The sequence below is a fragment of the Somniosus microcephalus genome, chromosome 4 (genome assembly GCF_052327205.1).
Source record: "Somniosus microcephalus isolate GS21.2 chromosome 4, FLI_Smic_1.0, whole genome shotgun sequence".
NCBI classification, from domain to species: domain Eukaryota; kingdom Metazoa; phylum Chordata; class Chondrichthyes; order Squaliformes; family Somniosidae; genus Somniosus; species Somniosus microcephalus.
The window spans coordinates 169,963,595-169,978,223 of record NC_140990.1 but is presented as its reverse complement, the minus strand read 5'-3'; positions in this window follow the sequence as shown (position 1 = coordinate 169,978,223).

The window sequence follows — 14,629 nt, the reverse complement described above, 5'->3', positions numbered from 1 at the left end:
GGAACAAAGGGCTCTGTTTGCACAAGCCCTCAGCAGTGTTGACTCAAGGGCTTAAGTGATTGCTGTCAATCTAGTTGCGGTTAGGCTGTAACCACAGAACAAAGGATTGTTTACATGAGCACTCAAGTACTGTTTACCGAGCACTCACAGGACAAAGGATTGTTTACACGAGCACTCAAGTATTGTTTACTGAGCAGTCAAGAAACCAGCAGGACATTTTTCAAACTGGGACAGCTCCATTCACAAACCAGTTAAATGAATGGGAAACGCATTCAAACCCATTACGGTCAATGGGGACAGATTGGTCCCTTCTGTGTAACCCAGATACGTCCAGATTTGGGCGCGAAGATAAGGGCTCCCAATGGGGTATAAAGGTAGCCCCTCAGGAAGCCATTCGCTCTCTCTCTACCGCCTCGCCTCTGGTGCCCTGCCTTCAAGAGGGTCATATATTGGACTGGGTACTGTGCAATGAGAAGGGACTAATCAGTAATCTTGTTGTACGGGGACCCTTGGGTCAGAGCGATCATAACATGATCGATTTCTCACTCGAAATGGAGAGCGAAGAAATTGACTCAGAGACTAAGGTCCTGAATTTAAACAAGGGGAATTATGATGCCATGAGACGGGAACTGAGTAGGTCTGATTGGACAACGTTCCTGGGAGGACTGGAGGTAGATAAACAATGGCAAACATTTAAAGATAGAATGACAAAATTGCAAAAATTGTTTATACCAATCTGGCATAAAAGGAAATCTAAAAAGGTGACTCAACCGTGGATAACAGGGGAAATTAGAGACAGCATAAAATCCAAAGATAGGGCGTATAAAATAGCCAAAAAAAGCGCCAGAGCGGAAGATTGGGAACAGTTTAAGATAGAGCAAAGGAGGGCAAAGGGCATAATCAAGAGGGGCAAAATAGCTTACGAAAACAAGCTGGCGGAAAATATAAAAACTAACTCCAAAAGCTTTTATAAGTATATCAAAAGGAAAAGACTGGTGAAAACCAAAGTTGGTCCATTGCAGTCAGATACGGGGGAATATATAATGGGAAATAAGGAAATGGCAGATCAACTAAATGCATACTTTGGGTCAGTCTTTACGAAGGAAGACACAAAAAACCTCCCTGGGATATCGGGAAAAATAGGGACATTGGCAAAGGAGGAACTGACGCAAATCAATATCTCTAAGGATATGGTGTTAAGGAAGCTAAAGGGATTGAAGGTGGACAAATCCCCAGGGCCTGATAACATGCATCCTAGGGTACTGAAGGAGGTGGCCCTAGAGATAGCGGATGCACTAAGGATGATTTTTCAGAATTCATTAGACTCGGGAACAGTGCCGATGGATTGGAGGGTAGCTAACGTTACCCCACTATTCAAAAAGGGGGGTAGGGAAAAAGCAGGTAATTACAGACCTGTAAGCCTTACATCAGTTGTGGGCAAAATGCTGGAGTCCATCATTAAGGATGAAATAGCGGAGCACTTAGCAAATGGGGACAGGATAGGACAGAGTCAACATGGATTTACAAAGGGTAAATCGTGCTTGACTAATCTATTGGAATTTTTTGAGGGAGTAACTGGTAGAATAGATGGGGGAGAGCCAGTAGATGTGGTGTACCTGGACTTCCAAAAGGCCTTCGATAAGGTCCCACATAAAAGATTAGCATGGAAAATTGAGGCTCATGGGATAAAGGGGAAAGTTTTGGCGTGGATAGGGAACTGGCTGTCAGATAGAAAACAGAGAGTTGGAATAAACGGCTCATTTTCTGAATGGCAGGCAGTAACAAGTGGGGTACCACAGGGATCTGTCCTGGGCCCCCAGCTGTTCACAATTTACATTAATGACCTGGATCAGGGAGTCGGATGCAGCATTTCCAAATTTGCAGACGACACTAAACTAGGAGGGGGGGTGGGCTCAGAGGAAGAGACCAGGAAGCTCCAGAGCGATTTGGACAGACTGGGCGATTGGGCGGATAAATGGCAGATGCACTATAATGTGGACAAGTGCGAAGTTATCCACCTTGGGTGCAGGAACGGGAGGGCAAATTATTATTTAAATGGCAATAGATTGGGAGAGGGGGAAGTACAGAGAGACCTGGGTGTTCTTGTACACCAGTCACTGAAGGCGAGCATGCAGGTGCAACAGGCGGTCAAGAAGGCAAACGGTATGCTGGCCTTCATAGCAAAAGGGTTAGAATACAGGAACAGGGATACCTTGCTGCAGCTGTACAGGGCACTGGTGAGACCACACCTCGAGTACTGTGTACAGTTTTGGTCGCCTCATCTGAGGAAGGATGTTCTTGCCATGGAGGGGGTGCAGCGGCGATTCACCAGGCTGATACCAGGAATGGCGGGAATGACCTATGAGGAGAGACTATGTAGTTTAGGGATGTACACACTGGAGTTTAGAAGATTGAGAGGGGACCTCATAGAAGTGTATAAAATTCTGACAGGTCTAGACAGACTGGATGCAGAAGGAATGTTTCCCTTGGCGGGTGAGAACAGAACTAGAGGACATAATTTAAGGATAAGGGCTAAACCATTTAGGACAGAGATGAGGGGGAATTTCTTCACTCAGAGAGTGGTGAACCTGTGGAACTCATTGCCACAGAGGGCAGTGTACGTCAGCTCATTAAATATATTTAAGAGGGAATTAGATATATTTCTACGGGCAAAAGGGGTTAAGGGTTACGGAGAGAAGGCGGGGACGGGATACTGAATTAAAGGATCAGCCATGATCTCATCGAATGGCGGAGCAGGCACGAAGGGCCGAATGGCCTACTCCTGCTCCTATCTTCTATGTATCTATGTATCTATGTATCACAGCCCGCCCAAAGAAGTGGAATACCAGCAGTTACTTTTGAATTACTGGGGTATCTCTACTTCGGGTGGTGAAAAATCCAAGGCAGACTGCAGGGCATGGAGCAGGCGTTTCAACATCCTAGACTGGTGAGCATAAACTTTCTGGCCCATTACAAGGCAACCTAGATAGGTATAAGGGATGGGAACTAAAGGGGAATTTTGTTAAATTGTCATTTTTAGTCAATTTTCCCTCGATGTGTCTGTCTTTTCTCCTCCCCGTTAAGTAAAAGTGTGCTGTATTCATAATTATTTTCACTGTATAGCAATTTATTTTTCATTTCAATAAAACATTGGTTTTTCTTTGCACCAAACCACTGGTCTCGTTTTGTCTATATCGCTACTGAAATAAGTCCGGTGGTCAGAACCAAAGGGGAAGCGATTCGAACTGCACGGGGCTGGAACAGCTCAGACACACGGCTGACTGACCAGGCAAAACCCCCAAACCAAAACCCCTTACAGTACGCAGGTGCTGGAAGGAGTGAATGTTTAAGGTGGTAGATGGGGTGCCAATCAAGCGGGCTGCTTTGTTCTGGATGATGTTGAGCTTCTTGGGTGTTGTTGGAGCTGCACTCATCCAGGCAAGTGGAAAGAATTCCATCACACTCCTGACTAGTGCCTTGTAGATGGTGGAAAGGCTTTGGGGAGTCAGGAGGTGAGATACTCGCTGCAGAATACCTAGCCTCTGACCTGCTCTTGTTGTCACAGTATTTATGTGGCTGGTCCAGTTTAAGTTTCTGGTCAATGGTGAACTCCAGGATGTTGATGGTGGGGGATTCGGTGATGGTAATGCCATTGAATGTCAAGGGCCGGTGGTTAGACTCTCGCTTGTTGAAGATAGTCATTGCCTGGCACTTCTGTGGCGCGAATGTTACCTGCCACTTATCAGTCCAAGCCTGAACGTCGTCCAGGTCTTGTTGCATGCGGGCATGGACTGCTTCATTATCGGATGCGTTGTGAATGGCACTGGACACTGTGCAATCATCAGTGAACATTCCCATTTCTGACCTTACGTTGGAGGGAAGTTCATTGATGAAGCAGCTGAAGATGGTTGGGCCTAGGACGCTGCCCTGAGGAATTCCTGCAGCGATGTCCTGGGGCTGTGATGATTGACCTTCAATCACCACAACCATCTTCCTTTGTGCTAGGTATGACTCCAGTCAATGGGGAGTTTTCTCCCTGATTCCCATTGACTTCAGTTTTACTAGGGCTCCTTCATGCCACACTCAGTCAAATGCTGCCTTGATGTCAAGGGCAGTTACTCTCAACTCACCTCTGGAATTCAGCTCCTTTGTCCATGTTTGGACTAAAGCTGTAATGAGGTCGGGTGCCAAGCGGTCTTGGCGGAACCCAAACTGGGCATCAGTGAGCAGGTTATTGGTAAGTGCCGCTTGATAGCACTGTCGATGACAGCTTCCATCACTTTGCTGATGATTGAGAGTAGACTGATGGGGCGGTAATTGGCCGGGTTGGATTTGTCCTGCTTTTTGTGGACTGGGCATACCTGGCAGTTTTCCACATTGTCGGATAGATGCCAGTATTGTAGCAGTACTGAGTTAAGGCCGGATATTTAGTGCCCGGCGCGGAAGTACCGCCCTGGCCAGTAAATTCAGCTTACCGCCCCGTACAGGAAGTGGAGCACAATCTCGGGTGCTCCGCTTCCTGTTGGGGCGTTAACTGAGGCGATATCGGGGCGCGGGTGGCAGTGCTCGGCGGAGGCTCCGCCGAGCGCTGCCGCATTTCAACTCCCTGCCCCTTCAGTTAAAGGGGTGGGTCACTGCGCACTCTGCAGGGTCTCCGATAGCCCTTACTAGGCCACCAGTGCGGCATGATGCCATTGCAGCAGCCCGGCACCGAGACACAGTGCCAGGCTGCGCGATGGCGGCCATGACCACACCACGGCTCACCACGGAGGGCCGACCTGGAGGTAGACCAAAAAAAGAAAATGGTGGCATGGGTCGCGGCTGCACCTCCCCTTCAAATGCCACCTCGCGAGCGGAGGTCGGCCCAGCTCACGGCCTGCAAGGGTGGTGCTGACATCGCCCGCAGCAGCCTCACAGGGCACAGCCGAATTTCTGCTGCGTGGCGGTAAGGGGCGTTAAGGGGTTGCGGTGCATGGTGATGACATCATCGTCAGCAGCACAGTGACCTGGGGTGCTACCGGCAGGGGCGCAGGGCTATCGGGTAGCTCCTCAGCAACGCCCCGCCGAATTTCTTGGGAGGCGCTTTTTTCGCCCGCTCCCCCGGGTGATAAGCCCTTTGCACCCTGTTAGCGCCCCCTGGAGGCGCTAACGGCAGGTGCAAAGGAGATGAATTTCTAGCCTGATTGTAATCATGACTTGCAATTAGGCTGCACCGATATTGGTCCAGCTTTTCAATGTAACACCAATGAGCTTGGGTTTTTAGACTAGAATGTTGACTGCAATTATTGTAATGAGGAGTGAGCACGAATTTTGCGTGCATTCTAGATGATTTTCAGGTGGCGCTACTTAACCATTTTTAGTCTAAACACTGCCCATTTCTTGGCTATAACGAATTTCTAGCCCTAACAGCAATGAGATAAAGGACCAGTTTATCTGTTATTTACTGTGTGGTTTTGATTGAATAGTCTTCTTTGAATAGTGCCATAGGATCCTTATCAGCTACCTGATGAAGCCGATAGGGGTCTTGAATTAGAATCTCGTGCAAAGGATAGCACCTCTGTCAATGCAACACTCCCTAAATCATGCCAATTTCCAATATGACGGGCAGGAAAAGACCAGCGGGTCCATCAAGTCATGATGGTTGGAGTATCATGACCAGACACTTTCTACCTCCTCCCCCCTTCACCCTGCTTACCACTCCCAGCCATGTAATCTTCTGTGAGAGGCAAAAATTCAGAGAAGAACCCTGGGCCGGTAAGGGGAAAAGTGCACTGGAAAATTTCTCTCCGATCCCCTCAGGTGATCGAAACCAGTCCAGCAGTTTACGTGGACCAAGTGTTATCTGTAAAACCATTTAGCTTCCATCTGCCCCAGGCAAGAACTAGGAGGCATGCAGAGAGCCAACAATCGTGTTTCAGAGGCTCACTATCTGGGAAAAGAACCGCCTATTCCTACACTTACATAGTTTAATGGCATGTTCCCTGGTCCTCCCCAATCTTTCAAACTGGAATAATCTTTCAATTGACATGCTACCCAGCCCTTTCATTATTATATAAACCTAAATCATGTCCTTAAGATTTGGAGCAAAGCTTCAACCCACAACCTTCTGACTCAAAGGCTGCCGCAAGAGCTGAGCTGGCATTCTTGACAGACAAGCCCCTAGTTTCACACTGAGTTCGGAGAGGTGGCATGATTTGACCTCAGAGTGCCCCAACAATGGCATCTACCTGAAGCCAGCGGGGATAACGTCAACGATGGCGGGCAGGATTGAAAATTCACTGGGGTGGTTGTGGGAGGGCTGGGGTCCTGCCACTGGTGGGGGGACCCACTGAAACGATCCCCCAGCAAGGTAAGTGAGGAAGGTGGGGGGGGGGCGTCGGTAACATTTGCGATCAGAGGAAGGGGGGAAGCAGGGGCAAGAAAGGTTTAAAGCACCCTTGTGGGGCCAGGAGGAACACCCCAGCTCCTCCTAGCCTCACAAGGAACCTTTAAAAACAAAAATAACATTGAAAGGGCCTCCTGTGGCCAGGATCCTGGACGTTGCCAGATTTTGTTAATAGGTTTGAGACCGTATGGCACCCTTAGTCAGCCCGCAGTTAAAATAGCGTGCCGGTGACATCATCGGGATGCGACTTGCCCATTTTAAATTAGGCCTCCCGCTCCTTTGCGGCGAGCAGCCTGCCCATGCATGATTTCCAGTAAGTTATGCTGGTGGGGAGTGGAAACGTGTCGGAAACATGGCATAAACTCCTTTTGCTGTCTTAACCCTCCACCCGCACCATTCCAACCAGTTGGGGGTTAAAATACACCCTATGTTCTGGAAAGAGAACTAGAAGTTATTTTGGCTAATCTAGCAAACAGTAGGCCAGGTGATTGGTCGCAGCTATAAAAAAAAGCAAATAAGGGATTGGTTTGCAGGGATGGACAACTCAGAAGAGATTGTTTTGTTGTATAAAGTACTGAAGTGACTCCGGGTGGAATACTGCGATCAATCCTGGGCATCCAATCGTAAGACAGATCTTATCGAAGGGTACATGGGGTCTCACTTCTGAGAAATGATTTGTCCCATTGTATCCATGTACCCTCCAAATTTAGACCAGATTTTGAATTCAGTTTTCCGGATGTTTGAATCCCAAATCTAATTTGGATTCCTTGACTAACTTTCCATAATGCTGCTTACACATCTTTTTAAGCCACAAATTCTATGCTCAAATCACTTAAAGCCGCAGCTATCTCTGCTGGCTGCACTTGGCACCTGAGTGCAAAAAGATCTAAGTGAAGCACATTCAGAAACCCTGGAATTTGGCCAATTTGGATCAAAATGGATTTGGCAAATGTCTTTGGAGTAACACTGTTTCTAACAGCCTGTGCCATCCAGTCTTCATTACTGCTATGTGTTATAAGCAAACAAAAAGAAACAATTGGGTTTATGTAGCACTTTATCAGCCAGTAGGATCATCCAGCAAAAAGAAAGAAAGAATTGCATTTATATAGCACTTTTCACAACTTCAGGACGTCCCAAAGCTCTTTACAGCTAATGAAGTACTTTTGAAGAGTAGCCACTGTTGTAATGTAGGAAATGCGGCTGCCAATTTGCAGACAACAAGGTCCCACAACACCAGATAATCTGTTTCTTTAGTCATGTCGACTGAGGGATAAATGTTGGCCAGGACACTGTGGAGAACTCCCCTGCTCTTCTTCAAATAGTGCCATGGGATCTTTTACGTCCACCTGAGAGGGCAGATGAGGCTTCAGTTTAACATCCAAAAGACAGCACCGCCGACAGTGCAGCACTCCCTCAGTACTGCACTGAAGTGTCAGCCTGGATTCTGTGCTCAAGTATCTGAAGTGGGGACTTGAAACCCACAACCTCTAGACTCAGAGGCGAGAGTGCTACCCACTGAGCCACAGCTCGCAAATACCTCACACAATGGATTACTTTTGAAGTGAAATGACTTATTATACAGGCAGATACTCTAGGTATTTTGCTTGAAAACTCAGCAATGAGAAGAACAGCCAACAAGTCCATCTTTTCTTTTAGTTGAGCAGGGATGTTGGGTCAGGACACTGGAAAAACTCCCATCTCCGCTTCACACAGGGCCTTGGGAACTTTAACCACCAAAATAGGCAGGCAAGGCCTTGGTTGCCAACCCTCCAAGGTTGCCCTGGAGTCTCCAGGAATTAAAGATCAATCTCCAGGACACTGCTGCAAGCGACCCGGGGAAGAAAATTCATTGGGACATTAAAAAAAATTGTGTTATAGTTTCATTTTCTTTGAACATTTGTTAGCTATAAAAATATTGGAGACAGAATAAAAAGGCTGTTTGACCGCGGAGCATCAATCGGGTAATTAAGAACCTGTTTGCTTTCCAATTGTCCTGGGAAGACGGGGCGCTGCGAGGGTGGGCACGTCGGGCAACCAATGGCGGGAGCGTGGGAGCGCAGGGTGATTGGAGACAGGAGGTCATGTGAGGAAACCTCCAGGAATACGTCCAACCAGAGTTGGCAACCCGAGCTGATGTGCCCGGGTCTCAGTGTGGGGCTTCTAGTCTTAACATTACGGTAACTTGCTCACAATTTCTTTCCACTTTGGACAAACAGTCGACCGTTAGTTGTGCTGTCAGCTGTGCATCATGCAGCATCAGCTAGCAGTAGGTGTGGCTGCCAAGCAATATAAACAGTTTAGTGGAGGAAATCCCTCAGACCAAACCGATTCCACTGATTAAAATATACTCAAAACTGATGAAAAGCAGCTGAGGGGTTTTAAACATCAGAGGCACAGTTTATTCCTTCGGGTATTGAACATCCTGTGCAGATCTCAGAAGATACATAATTTGATCGTACTGTGTACCAACAAAATGGGGATGGGTGGGCTTAATTTGTTTTTGGTTCTAATGCTGAATGTTAAGTAGAAATATGTAATCGTTCAGGATATTCTTTGACTAAAAATAGTACATGTCTAACTATTATGTCAAGTCAACTCTTCCAGTTCAGACACAATCTCTCACAATTTTGATTGCATCAGGGTCCCTGCTGGCTCAGTGCTGCAAAATGATTCAAGTTGAATCACCTCTATCCCCTCCTCTACTGAAAACAATGACTCATTCTTCATGTGTGAACCGAGACAGTTGAAGGGGGGCTTTTCCTCTAAAGTTGTGCTGGTTTTCCAGGCAGATCTCCTTCCATTTATTGCCCCCGTATCAATCTTTAGCTGTCACTTCCTCCAGAGGCTGGAATGGTCTACCCGAAAAAGGGAAGGACATCACCAAACAAGGTGATTATTCTGCCCTCGCAACGCGATCCTATGCAGAGCTAGACAGATAGCGAACAACTTGATATCTTCCCATAAAATCACAAGGCTTGACTTTTCTTGTAACGCTTTACTGAAAGATTCTTATTATTTAACTGAAATACAACACAGAAATGGAAGCACACATTAGTATACAAGCGCATAACTGATATACATACACAAATTTAGGTACGCCTGAGCAACACAGTACATTTAGCATGTAAATTACCAAACACGTGGAAACACAGCTTACTGTGAATATACATTTAGCAAACTGGAAGGCATTCTCTTTAAATTAGCCCTGTACATAGTGCATCAAAATACAGCTACTAGTTAACCAGCTAGACAGAGAGCGAGCACTTCACGGCTAGCTGTGTAAGTTTGCTTACAGAGAAAAGTTACAAACTAAACATTTTCTGCAACATACAGTGTACATTAGTCATCTATAACATTCTCAAATACTTACAGACAAATAATATCCAAGACTCAAGCATGGGAACAATACAACTTAGGAGCACCGTGGTATAGGTCCTGCTCCAGCGGGGACTCCACGAGAACTGAGTTCGCAGTCCTGTGGGGAACGTGATGACCTCATCATGCTCGGTCGCGTTTCCCGCGCTTAGGGCATCACGTGATGCGCGTCGTCGCGTTTGCCCGCGCTTGGGGCATCACGTGACTGCGTAGTTGCGTCAGCGCGTCTCCCGGTACGGAGGCTGGCCGTTGAGGCCGAAGTCGGGAGCGGGAGCTGGAGGCCAGGCTGAGCCGGTGCTTGCCGCGGGAGCGGAAGATCGCGCCGCTCCCGGCGGCTGGTCGATGCGGCCGAAGACGCTAGGCTGGGCTGTGCCGGCGGCCTTTCTGGAAGGCCGAGTCGGGCCGGCAGCCGCTTCATGCACGTCACGTCGTACGTGACGTGACGTCAGCACGCTAGGGCGCGTCTTAAAGGGGCAATGGCCCTAAAAGGTAAGTTAAAGGAACTAACATAAATTGCTACAGAGAGACAGCACAGTGATACTGAAAGAAAGAAAGAACTTGCATTTCTATAGCACCTTCCACAACCTCAGGACATCCCAAAGTGCTTTACAGCCAATGAAGTACTTTTTGAAGTGTAGTCACTGTTGCAATGTAGGAAACACGGCAGCCCATTGTGCACAGCAAACTCCCACAAACATAATGACCAGATGCAAAAGCAACATACTGGAGATGCTGGAAATCTGAAATAAAAACAGACAATGCTGGAAACGCTCAGCAGGACAGGCAGCATCTGTGGAGAGAGAAAAAGAGTTAACGTTTCAGGTCGATGACCTCTCGTCAGAGTTTTGTTTTTATAATGGCCAGATAATCTCTTTTAGTGATCTTGGTTGAAGGATAAATATTGGCCAGGACACTGGGGAGAACTCCCCTGATCTTCTTCCAATAGTGCTGTGGGATCTTCTACATCCACTTGAGAGAGCAGATGGTTTAACGTCTCATCTGAAAGACGGCACCTCCAAAAGTGCAGCGCTCCCTCGGTACTGCACTGGTGTGTCAACCTGAATTATGGTTTCAAGTCTCTGGAGTGGGACACAAGCCCACAACCTTCTGACTCAGAGGCAAGGGTGCTACCCACTGAGCCACGGCTGACACCATGATTGAGTGATGAATAATGAAGGAGTTATGTACTGTGTCATGTTTCCCATCATTACTGCCATAGTGTCGTGTACACCGAGGTTTCCATATGTTGCTTGGGGCAGAAGAATCCCTTTAACATTAAAAGGTGCATGGCAGGTAGAGCAGCTGATTGTGGGCTGATTGATTTGCAATCCACTACTGGCATTTCATGTGGGATCTGTGAAAGGCCAGAGGCGGACAGCCCCTTTAAACTGCTGCAAGTGCCTGAATCCTGCAATAGCGTTCCATCCTGCCATCCCCTTTAATGGGCTCTCCGATGCTGGACGAAACCTCACTGGGAGCGTTCAAAAACAAGTTGAAACTCGACAGTTTATATGGGTACGGTAGCATAGTGGTTACTGAGTTGGTAATCCAGATGAACGTGAGATCAAATCCCACTGTGGCAGTTTGAGAATTTGAAGGCAGTTAAGAAAAAAATCTGGAAATAAAAATCTGGTACCAGTAAAAATGACCACAAAGATATTGGATTGTCATAAAAACCCAACTGGTTCCTTTAGGGAAGGAAACCTGCCGTCCTTATCTGGTCTGGCCTATAGGGCAACTTACATAGAATTTTACAGCGCAGAAACAGGCCATTCGGCCCAACTGGTCTGTGCCGGTGTTTATGCCCCACACCACCCTCCTCCCGCCTTACTTCATCTCACCCCATCAACATATCCTTCTATTCCTTTCTCCCTCATGTGCTTATCTAGCTTCCCCTTAAATGCATCTCAGCTATTCACCTCAACCACTCCATGTGGTAGCAATTTCCACATTCTAACCACACACGTTTCTCCTGAATTCCTTTTGGATTTATTAGTGAATGTCTTATGTTTATGGCCCCTAGCTAGGGATGGATAAAAAATGCTGACTTTGCCAGCGATGCCCGCATTCCAAGAATTAAATCAATAAAATAACGGAGGAAATTCCAGGCTCAAGCATAATAATGGAGGATTAGAGGTTGTAGTAGAGTATCAGTCAGTTATTATGTAGCGCTCGAGAGGACAATTCTACTACTGCACTACACTACTTGGGTGCTGTTAATGTATTTAGCGCACTCAGTCGTGGTCATTCTTCATTTCTGATATTATTTTTGATACCTTTTCGTTACCATTTACATTTTATGCAAAAAATTAAGTTAATTAACTACAGTTAGTAACTACATTAAAGCGAGGTAGGGGGAAAAATTCAGTACCTTAACGCCTCCCGTTATTGCCAGCAGATGGCGCTAATGGGGCACTAGAGCATTATCGCTGGGGCAAGGCAAATCCAGCACTGCACGCCAAATCCCGCCCCCCCACAGCACCACCGCTAACAGTTAACGCCAGGAGCCTCAATGCCAGGTGGATCATGACGTCAGTGAGTGTGCAAGACTCACTGACCACCTGATCTGTGAAATTGATTGTCGCCACCTACCTTGGCACCTGGAGTAAACAGCGACAGGGAGAGCTGGCGTGAAGTACCAGGAAGCCAGCTCCAGGGATGATATTTAAGGAGATCATCAGTATTGAGTTGCAGCTGTAGGTAAGTGGATTTTCTGTGCTTTCTTGTCAGTTTCACTACAGTCCAACAGTCTCATTCCATAATTTCAAGGTTATTTAGAATCAGGAGTGTTGTGGCAACTAAAAAGAAACTACATTTATTCTTTAAAAGAATCAAACTGCTACACTTGTTTACATTAATGGGGGCTCTACTGGCAGTCGACCTTGCCCTCCACAATCTATGGTGGGGGGGAGCGGATGCAGTGAGAAAGACTGGAATTTGTGCCCAGAGGGAGGAGGGCCACCTCCTGCAACCAGACCTCCAGATTCAGATCAGGGCAGCTACAGCTCTGTCAGTGGCAGTCAAGGTCATCGTTGGCCTCAATTTCTTTGCCAGCGGATCCTTCCAGTCTGCAGCAGGAGATATAGGTAACATCTCGCAGTTTGCCGTCCATTGCTGCATCCTGGAGGTCACAGAGGCTCTCTACAGTAGGAGAAGGTATTACATTTCCTTCCCCATCACCAGAGAGAAGTAGGACGACCGTGCATGTGGCTTTGCCAGGACAGCAAGATTTCCCATGGTGCAGGGCACCATCGACTGCACCCACATGGTTTTGCGGGTACCACATAACAATCCTGAGATCTTCTGTAACCACAAAGGCTACCACTCAATAAATGTGCAGTTAGTGTGCGACCACAGACAACTAATCCTCAACGTCAATGCCCACTTTCCTGGCAGCAGCCACGATGCCTTCATTCTGCACCAGCACTCTTCCAGCCACCATGTTAAGCTCGAGGCTGGCTGGTCGGAGACAAGGGCTATCCGCTCTCCACCTGGCTCATGACTTCCCTCCGCAACCCCCACACTCGTGCCCAGCAGTCATATAATGAGAGCCATGCTGCCACCAGGAACATCATCAGGCAGGCCATCGGCCTGCTGAAGCAATGATTCCGCTGCCTTGACCACTCGTGAGGGGCCCTCCAGTACTCGGCTGAGCGGGTGTCCCATTCTGTGGTGGTCTGCTGTATGCTCCAAAACTTGGCCATCATGAGGGCATAGCCCTTGCCACCAGGGATTGTAGGACAACCTCATGAGGAGGAAGAGGTGGAGGAGGACAAGGAGGATGAGGAAGACAACAACAAGGATAAGGAGGAGGAGGAACAGGAGCGAGGGAGGAGGCAGCCACTCAATCGGCCTTCCAGAAGGGCAGTCCGCGATCGCCTCATCAGACTGCGGTTCGAATGAATTAATCCTCAGATCCCCGTTGCTCATCACATCCCTATCATTCCATCCCTGTTGCAGGCCATATCACAGTGCAAAGCTGAAATGAGAGACACCACAAAAGAATCCAAACTGAATTAATACATTTCTCAAAAATCAGTGAGCACATATTTACAACAAAAATATTAACTATTCACCCTTGTGCAGTCCCTTAGTGCCTCTCATTACTGTGCCTTTGCCTACTCTAGTGCTTCTACGAAGTGTTGGCCCAGTGGCTGCAGCACGGCTGGTGGATGGCTGCTGGGTGTCCGTGCGGGAGACTTCAGATGGCCTTGTAGGACGCCCTCAACCAGCTCTGGGCCTGGAATGCCCAGCTGTAGACTACACCACCTCAGCATGGGCAGCAGCAGTCTGGGCTGACTGGATGACAGGCAGCGACAAGGGCAATGGCAGAGTGGCAGTGGTGGAATGTTGTCATCCTGAGAGAGGACAGCAGGTTCCTGCTCCAATGACCCACTGCCACTCCCCCGGGGCAGCACCTCAGCATCCCTAGCAATCTGTTGGAGCACAGATTGCAGGCCTGCTGCGACAGCATAAAAGCCCCGTTCAACGGTGGTAGACCCAACCACGATGGCAGCAGTCAGAGCTTGCGTGGCATCAAACTGAGACTGTATGAGAGCAGTCTGAGATTGGATACCACCAATCATAGACTGCATTACAGCACTAAGACTTCTGCCTATGCTGCAATGGAAACTGCCAGATCACCCATCACATGCAGCATCAGTTCTGGGTCATCACGGTCTCTCTGGAAGTCTACCATCCTTTGCAGACTGGAAATGATGGGCTCCATGCTCTGCGGAGAGCCTTAGGCAAAGTTGGAGGCGGACTCTTCCACGCTCCTTGTCATTGCCAAGAGGCTCTCAGGCCCCCTTGCCATTGCATCTATCATCTCCGTGTGCTTGCCCATCACCCTTCTTCTAAACACCTCCC